At 42.4% G+C, this 9,795-nt stretch overlaps 1 pseudogene; it reads right to left on the bottom strand.

The window, feature by feature from the left end:
• Positions 1–334: 334 nt before the first annotated feature.
• Positions 335–431, bottom strand: LOC116482659 (U6 spliceosomal RNA; annotated as a pseudogene).
• Positions 432–9,795: the final 9,364 nt, after the last annotated feature.

Genomic DNA, 9,795 nt, shown 5'->3' with positions numbered 1-9,795 from the left:
ATGTAAGAATAGCGATCCCTGCTCTTTTTTCTTTTTCATTTGTGTGATAGATCTTTCTCTATCTCCTTACTTTGAGCCTATGGGCATTGTTACAAGGGAGATAGGTCTCTTGAAGATGGCAGATGAATGGGTCTTACCCTTTTTTTATCCAACTTGCCACTGTGTGCCTTTTAAGTGGTGCGTTTAGACCATTTACATTCAAGGTTAATATTGATATGTGAGGTTTTGATCTTATTGTGGAGTTGTTAGCTGGTTACTTTGTAGTTTCTATTGTGTAGTTTCTTTTTAGGGTCTATGGACTACCTAAGTTTCTTGTGTGAAAACCCATTTTTTTAAAAATATGGAATGCTTCATGAATTTGTCATCCTTGTACAGGGGCCATGCTAATCTCTGTATTGTTCCAATGAAAACCCATTTTTGAATGGCCAAAAAAAAAAATACTCTATGAACAGCCTCTCTAAAGAAGAGGTTCATGTGGCAAATAAACCTATAAAGAGATGCTCAGAGTCATGAGGAAAATAATCAAAACCACAAGGAGATACCATTATATACATATTAGAATGGCTAATTTTTTAAGTGACAATACTTAGAGCTGGTGAATACATGAAGCAACTGGAACTCTCCTAAATAGTACTTAGTACTGGTAGGGATGAAAAATGGTGCAGCTACTTTAGACAAGAGTTTGGTAGTTTTTATAAAAGTAAACCTCCACCTGCCATATGACCCAGCAATCCCACTACTAGGTATTTATACCAGAGAAGTAAAAACATACATTCACACAAAGATCTGAGTGTTAATGCTCATAAACACTTGATTTGGAATTGCCAAAAATTAGAAATGATCCAAATGTTCCTCAACTGGTGAATGGATAAACAAATTTTGATATATCCATGCACTAAAATGTTACTAAAATAAAAGAAAAAAACAGAAAAGAACTTATGCTGAAACAACATGAGTGAATCTCAAAGCATGCTATGTGAAAGCAGCTAGATACAAAAGCCATCATGCTAGCTGACGCCATTTATACAACATTCTGGAAAAAGTAAAACTATGAGGAGAGAAAATAAATAAGTGGTTATCAGAGGCTGGGAATGAAAAAAGGAGGCTGACTGCAAAGAAGCAAAAGGTAACTTTATAGGGGACTCCAGTAGCTATTACACAATTGAAAATTTTACTCTATGTAAATGATTCCTCAATAGATCTGATATCTCAAGGTTACTATGGGCAGCATAGTTGGCTATGTAAACCCTGTTTATCAAACAGAGAAGAAAGAATAATGAAAAACCCATGACTTCCCGGATACATGCCTGGCCATCTCCCTTCAAAGATGCTGAAGTCTCTACAGGTTCAGACAAGGCCTTGGTTGAACTGTTTCCTATGGGGAAAGCATTTAATATCATCATCCACCCTAAATACTAAGTGATGATATTATCTTTCCCTACTAGGGAGAGACATTTCAAGTATAAATGTGATCTTAATTAGATGCTTCTCTTTCCAACCCAGTTATGAATTCAGTTTCACCTATGTCAGAAGTAGATGGGAGAACTTGATTAAAGCCAGTCACTGAGAAAACAGCATTAGCATAGATGTGGAACCTAAAAAGCATATGACAGGTATACTTCTATAACCTTGTCCACGACATTGACAATTATGATCTCAATGGGCATTTCTATTTTGCCTTTTCAGTATGTTCATAATATACTACTAAAACAGTCCATTTGAATGATGTTCAATTTTAAAATATGAGATCAAAGAAACACACAAACCTATTCAAATGCTGTGATACGATGCTCTGTCTTCAATAATACTGAATTAGTACGAGCTTTCGGCTATTGATTTCATTACTTTGACAGCTGAAATAACATGTTCATGCCTTACGTCTGTCTTGACTGTTTGGGGTTAGAAAAAGAAGGCCAGGTTATGCATGGTATTTTCTAAATTAACTTGAGCTCTGCATTTGTCTACGGGCCTACAAGGTTCAATCCGTAGGCTTGGTACCTGAGGAGCTGGCAGGCACAAGGGGAAGTTTCCACTGGGCTAGGTGCCATTGTCATAAGAAGCCAGTGTCACCTCTTGTAATGTAAAGGAATAAAATAATTTAATCTTTTAAAACAGATTAAATAATGCATTCTACCCTGAAAGAGATAAACTAGTGCATAAAGTACAAAAAGTAATCCCTTTGATAAGCATGTTATCATGCTTATCTATTTTCTGTCATGACTGTGAAATCAGAGTGAAAATTTAACACTGATTATAAACATGTTAAAATTTAAAGTTGCAAGAAAAAAAAGAGGTAGTGATGGTGATGAAAATTGCAATGTCGTGGCTAGTTCAGAAAAGCTTCTTCAGAATGCAGCAGCCTTCCGGGAACAGCAGAGGGAGGGGCTGTGCCTGTCAGACAAGAAACAGCAGCAGGCCAAGGGGCCTGTTGTCCATTCCTCCCAAACCTCCACCAACAGAAAACCTCCTGGATGATCCGAGTAACCAGAACACTTTCCTTTATTTCACTTATAAAAGAAAAGGCAAATTTCAACACAGGAAGTTACCCTGACCTCCAGAGATAGTGAATTGAACCCAGAAGATGGAATGCTCAAAATGGCACGAAAAGACTGAAATGATTTATTTTAAGAAAATGACGAAAAGAGGAGAAAGGAAGCCATGATGGAGAAGAGACAGCGATAAAATTTTGGAATCCGCAGAGCCCTGGGCCAGAAATGCAGGCACTCAATTTGGAGGGTGGGGGGCAGGAGCACAGCAGTTCTTCTCCTCTCTGACCCTTCCTGAGGGCTCAGGGCCTGAAGACACCTGTCATGGATGGGGAAAAGGGCTTACGAACAGGTGTGCATTTCAGCCTGAAACAGAGGAGTTGTGAACCCCAGGATCCCATCCAACCCCATGAAGCAACTACCACCCTCCAAGCCCGCAGGGCCCATTCTGGAACAGCTAAAACAAAGAGGTCTGATCTCCTGCTCTGGATATCAGGGAAATGAATACAGAAGTCTAAGGCAGAGAACTGGAAACAGGGATCAGGGAATGGTAGCGAGATCTGCCTTCCCACCCCTGTGAGTCACTGGCTGTGCCCCACCTACACACCGGCACGCATGTGCAGCCAGGCAAGAGAAACGACACGCATGGGATTCCCTCCTCCAGAAGGAGGGAATTTCACAGTATTTCGTGGTATTTAACTTTTTCTCTGATTTGGTTAATTTATGAAAAGTGTCATCATGTGTCAGGAGCTGCATGGAGGACAAGGCTGTTTAGATTATGTAATACTTGATAGAGACAATAAAACAGATACAATGTATGTCAGAGTTATGAGGCATACTCACAAAACCAGTACCCCAACTCAACCACCAAGCTCAGAAAGAGACTACGCCCAACATACGGAATCCCCTTAAGAGCCCCTGACTGCACCCCTCTGCCTCTGCCTCAGAGGGAACAACTATTTCTAGTTTTCTGCTTATCCTTCTTTTTTAAAAAAGATTTTTTCAGATTATGTCTGTATTCCTAAACAATATACTGTTTAGCTTTGCTTGGATATTAGCGTGATAAAAATGGTATCATCCCATATTACTGACTCTGAAGTTTTGAGGCTGTCACCACCCATCCATTTCATGATGGTGGCAGCTTTGGATCATTCATTTCCACAGTTATATCATATCCCACTGAGTAAATACACCCAGGTTTTACTCATCTATTTTCCGATGGTTGGACATCTACATTATTCTCATTCTGGCTACTACCAAGGCTGCCAAAAACATTCTGTTGTACATGTTTTAGTACTCAGGGGCAGGAAATTCTCCTAGGTATATAATCAATGAGTTCATACAACTTTATCAAGTTTATAAGATATGCTCTTTGAAGTGCTTATATCAGCTTACACTCATGCCAACAGTTTATGTTCTTTGTTTTTATATTTCTGAGTATTTGATCTTATCAAATTTCTTAATTTTTATAAATTGAAGAGTATTTAAAAAGTATATGATGTCTTAATTTTCACTTTCTTGAAAATTAGTATTTTCAATTAAAGGCAGCCAGAAATTTTTAAGAAATGTAGTCAAGAAAATAAACAACCCATACTATTGAGTTTTTCCTCATTTTTTTTTACTATTTATGTTTCCACCTACGAGAAAGGTCTATTCGTATCTTTTTTCCTCTTTTCTATTAGGTTATTTTTCTGAATTTATAATGGTTCTTTATATATGCTGGATACTAATCCTTTTCCAGCTGTACATGTTACAATTACATCAATACGTTTTAGATTTGTCTCTTCCTATTTTATAGTGTCTTCTAAAGAATATCTTTTTTTTTTGAGATAGAGTCTCACTCTGTCACCCAGTCTGGAGTGCAGTGGTGTGATCTTGGCTCACTGCAAACTCCACCTCCTGGGTTCAAGTGATTTCTCCTGTCTCAGCCTCCCAAGTAGCTGGGATTACAAACGCCTGCCACTACACCTGGCTAATTTTTGTATTTTTACTACAGACAGGGTTTTACCATGTTGGTCGGGCTGGTCTCAAACTTCTGACCTCAAGTGATCCACCTGCCTCAGCCTCCCACAGTGCTGGGATTACAAGTGTGAGCCATACACCTGGCCTAAAGAATATCTTAATAACTAAAAAGGTAACCCATATTCAACATGAAGAACTCTCAATATCATACAAATGTCAAGTCTACCAAAAGCAGTCTATAGCTTCAGTCTACTTCCAGTCAAAATCCCAACTGGTTTTTAAGGTAAGTTACCTTGTAATTCACCTTCCCGTTTGAGTCAATAACTATTTTGTGCAAAAATGAACATGGAATGGAATAAGCAGCCTTTCCCACACCTGGAATAGTGGAGCAGACATGAGTCACACGAATGCAGGTTTGAGTCTGAGTCCTATGTTCACCAGCTCTGCACTTGAGCAGAGTACTTCTCAAAGTGTCTATTTTCCTGTCTTTATTGGAGGTAAGAATACCTAATGATAGCATTGCTAAGCGAGATAACATATATAAACTCTTCTAGAGTCCTGGTACATAGTAGGTGTTCAATAACTGCAGACTGCCTTCTTCCCCATGCCTCCCTTTGTCTCACCATCCTCCCTTGAAACATAGGGCTATATGGGTTTCCTGAACCCAGCAGCTCAGCCCCTGTTAGAAAAGAGAGGCTCCCAGAGGCCCTGCCCTTGGCTGGACACCCTGAAGTTCTCATGGGGGAGTGAGCTGCACATGCCTGCAGGGACTGGGTACTTGGGCATGGATGAGGCAAATAGTCAGGGCCCACAGGCCCAGGTCATCCTACCCCCATCCACAGCCATGGAGACTGATTTAATAGTAATATTAAAAATAATGATGAACAATAATAAATACATAATAATGCTATTTATTGTAAAACCACTTAGCAAAGTCAAAGTAGCCCCTGTCTAAGATTAGTGTCACTTTCATTATTGTTATTTTTACATGTCAGTTGCTTTACATGGATTATCTCATTTAATTCTCATAAGGACCCTATGAGATCAGTCTTATCATTTTTTTTTTTCTTGGCATTTGACAGCCCAAGATGCAGAGGCTCAGAGGGGCCAAGCAGGTTCCTTGTGCAGGGTCATGTGGGTACCAAGTGTGGGAGACAGGATGAGAAGCAAGCAATCCACTTCCACTGAGGCCCCACCTCCCACTGTCGTCAGCTCAGTGCCAGTAGCTGCCTTTTCCTCCCTGTCATGGACAGTCTAGCCCATGGTATGCTGCCAACTGGCCTCTCCATCTTGACCAAACCTCCACAAGGCCTCTGTTTGCAGGGTCCTTAGACACAAAGTCTGTGCCTCCTCTTCAGACCTGAGCCTTTCCCTGCAGGGTGGACACACTCCACAGAGCACCTGGTAGGAACAGGCCCCTTTCCCTCTTCCTAGCCAGAGTGCCCTACGACTCTTCTGCCCACAAGCCCAGTCCTACAGTCCCACAGTCTTCACGACCCACCAAGGCTCACAGAACTCATCCACAGCTGAACCTAAGCAGAGTGGACTTTTGCCAGGTCCGCACCTGGCCAATACACTGCCTATCTTGCGGCATGGTATTGTGGCTCAGCAGGGGGCATGTAACCCACAGACTGAAGAAAATAACAATGACTAACCAAGACAGGTGTATATAAAGTATTCAGTGCGACATTTTACAGTAATCCTTCAATGTGTGGCTTCAGTGTCAATGCCATTGTTGCTTCTAGACATCTGCACCTCTATTTGCTCCGTGTATTAACTCACAATGACTTCTGATGAGACTTTAATTGCTTACAGTCATGCAAAGGCAGAGTGTACTAGTGCACCTTGCCATGGGCCTCATCTGTGTCATTCACTGCCACCTTCAGACAGTCATTCCCCTTCCTGGCTTTTCTATCTGTAAAAATGGATAATCAGTGATCACCAAGGGCCCTTCCTGGTAAAACATATCTCCTTCCATTAGCTTTCCAATTATGCATCCAGTTCAACCAATTAACAAATATTGATTAAATGATGTTCCACGGCCTGCCAAAAGTAAAAATGCTTTTCATCTCTATGCTAGAACGTGATTTAAATCTGTTTTTGCATCACACAGAATGGAAAATATGGAGCACTAGGATCAAAGATAATAGCCAGAAGGCCTTGACTGTCTCTTCCTTTCCCCTGGAATGTGATAACCAAGCAATACCCGGCCCTTCCCTGAGCAGATGGAACTTACACTTCCGGGCATCTCACTTGCACTCACATAGGCGCCTTGCATGGCCCGGGGAGGGGCTTCAGCAGTGTACGCACATGGTCATATGTTTTTGTCCTATTTTCAAAAGTAAGACATTTTAACTGCAATCAGTGAAGGCTGTGTCTCTTCCCACTCATGACGCCCCTCCTCCAATCAGGCTTTCCATCATGTTAAGTGGAAGGGGAGTGACAGACTCCCCATGAGAACTTTTGGGGTCTAGCTAAGGACAAATTGAGTTGGGGGCACATTGATTTGAGTCGAATAGGTGCATGTGGTTCACAGTAACTTCCTTGGAGAGCTGAGCTATTGCTGTCTGGTGTAGGAATGACGTCCAGGGATACCTCCACTACCCTCCAAGCGGACTCACTGAGAGCCATGACACCTAGATAGGTCATGTCCTCATATGGTCATGTGCTACTGTCCACAACACCAGGAGCATGTGATTAGACAAGGAGAAAACAATTGATACAGAAGCTGGTCTGAAATATCCTTCCAAATCTCCCAACTCATATATGACATATGAAAGAAAACTGATGGAGGAAATTTAAAATTTGGCAACAATTCTAAATATTTACCTGACATGAAAGTGCTTTTTATCCGTATAGCAGGTTGAGAAGCTAAAAGAAACATCTCAAACTATGAATAACATCAAAAAATGTTTAATTAACCACAACAAAGTAAAGACCCCATTATCTTGAGAGTCTCTCTAGACAAAGCAATATCAAAAAAACTGCTATCAAAGACGATGCAGGCAAAAGATCAAAAAAATTAGAGTATTCCAGGCAGATAATTAATTTACAATATTATGTTATTTTGTGATGTTTGTAGTTTTGTCAACTTAAAAATTGTGATTTATCTTCTTTTCTACATATCCTCTTTCATACCTAATTTTATTAATTCACAAATTGCATTACTATTCTGAAAGAGGGTCCTCCAACTGCAGAAGATCAAAGCTCCCCACCACCAGGACCTGCCCCCTACCTGCACCGAACTTGAGAATCTTCAGTTTTTCTGAGTGGCCTGGGGTCTCAGAGTGGACGTCATTCACAGGACAGTCAAGGGGAGGGCAGAGGGATGGCCACCAGGCAGCCAATCCTAGGAGACATGGGCAAGCCAAGCACGGCAGTGGGCCTGAGCCGACTACTTCTATTGTCTTCACGAGACCAGATGCTGGGAAGACACCTGATCACTGCTCTCTTGCCTCATTTGGGGCAAATAATAAGCACGACAACACACACACACACACACACACACACACACACACACACACACACACACGGCAAGCCGGCAGGGCCCATCCAAAGGCCTCAGGCAGGAGCTCTTGCAGGCACTCCTCCGTTCTCCTCTTCTGGAGCCTTACAGCCCACCTTTGACAAGAGATTCAGACACCTTGAGTTCCTGTGCTTACCAACGGGCAGGCCAAGGAGAGTCCAGGAATGCCACCTGCTTCCCACGAGAAAGGAATTTCTCACGTGACACAGGGAGAGTATGCCCCCCCACCACCGGAATTGGGAGGATGACATGAGACAGGAGGGATGGGAGCAGTGTTTCTAGACTGCTGTGCGTAGGTGCTTATAGAGTCCACATGAAAGATCGAAATAAAGTCCAGACCCTGCACTTCAGCTTCATTTAACCAGTACAATTTATCTTTTCATCCAAGCAAGCTCCAGTTCTGCCAAGTAGTTGCCACTCTATATCCCTGACCCTGGGCCACTGTAGAGTATTAATGTTACCGGCCAGGGGTCAGAAACTATTTAAACTTGCAAATAGGCTACTTGAGTCTGCGAGGACTTGGGGTGCTGCAGCCAGAGAGGACACAAACACGTTGCCTCCACTATGCTCTCAGACTCTCAGACCATTTGCTTTGGTTCCCAGGAGCTTCTGCCCAGCCCGACTCCCCTGTTGGCCCCATGGAAGTTGAACTTGAGGCTCTAGAGGCAGGCTACACAAGGAACTCCTTGCTGGCATGCCTCCAAACGGTATCCATCAGCGCCTGCTCTGATTCACGCCAAGGTGACATGCACACATTTGAGTTGGTGAGGTACTTAAGAGGCAGGACTTCTGGTTCATTAAGCAGCGCCCTGCAGGACTATGTACCTGACAGGAGGGACAAACAACTCAGTAAAGACTGTCCGTCATCTCCAGCTTGCAGGAAAACAACTATCAAGAGCTTCCTTCTGCTGAAATATCACTTTCTGTGCATCGCTATGCAGCAGGGACTTCCTCCGCCCACCCTCACCCCCCTGCATCCATCAATCTTCCTTACAAAAATGATTACAGATAAATGGACAGTGAAAATCACAACTGCCCCGGGCATCTCTAACTCCCTGTTGCAGTTTTCACATGCAGCACGCAGTGTGAGTTTTGCCCTCAGAGGGGCTCTGTCTGCAGGCTGCTCTTGCCTTTCCCAGTGAGAAACAAGAGTGAAGCCTGCCTCTGTTATTCGCTAAATCTTTCCAACATGCAACATAGCCTCACCTTAGAGAATGCTGGACAACTCAGTCTCAAAAATAGCCTGTTTCATCGCCAATACGCAAGGCCAACCCTAGGCACCAAGAATGAAGATTAATGCCAAATCTCAATTCCTGGTTCCTCACATCCTTCTTGATTTTTAAAAAAGTGGGGAAAAAAAATTTGAGGTGCACAAGAAGTTTATTTGGCCTCCTGCTGAAAAGATATTAGTTTAATACACATTTTATTAAACTTTATTTTCTTACATGCATTCCGCACCTAGCATGTACCAGGCCATATACTGAGCATTTTGCACACATTACCTTTTTTAATCCTTGCAATAACCCTTGAATTAACTAGTGAGCTAAAAAGAAAAAGGCAGAATGGGCCAGAAATCCAACTTTCTTGGATTCTGATTCTGTGCTGTGTCTTGGTACATAATTTTAAGAATCGTGGGTATCTCCCTTCAAGAGCCTTCTCTACTTCCACCACTTCGGAAGTACATCCTGGAAGGGACCAGGTAGAGGCAGAGCCGGCGGCCAGCTGCTGGGAGGAGAAGTAGAGAGGGCTTAGTACTCTCCTTCACCTCTAGGCAGAGATGATAAAAAGGAAAAATAAAAGGATAAAGGCTTAGATAGTCCC

This window comes from Hylobates moloch, unplaced genomic scaffold (genome assembly GCF_009828535.3).
Source record: "Hylobates moloch isolate HMO894 unplaced genomic scaffold, HMol_V3 SCAFFOLD_14, whole genome shotgun sequence".
Taxonomy (NCBI): Eukaryota; Metazoa; Chordata; class Mammalia; order Primates; family Hylobatidae; genus Hylobates; species Hylobates moloch.
Note: the sequence above shows the minus strand (reverse complement) of the source record. Positions and strands in the feature narration are given on the sequence as shown.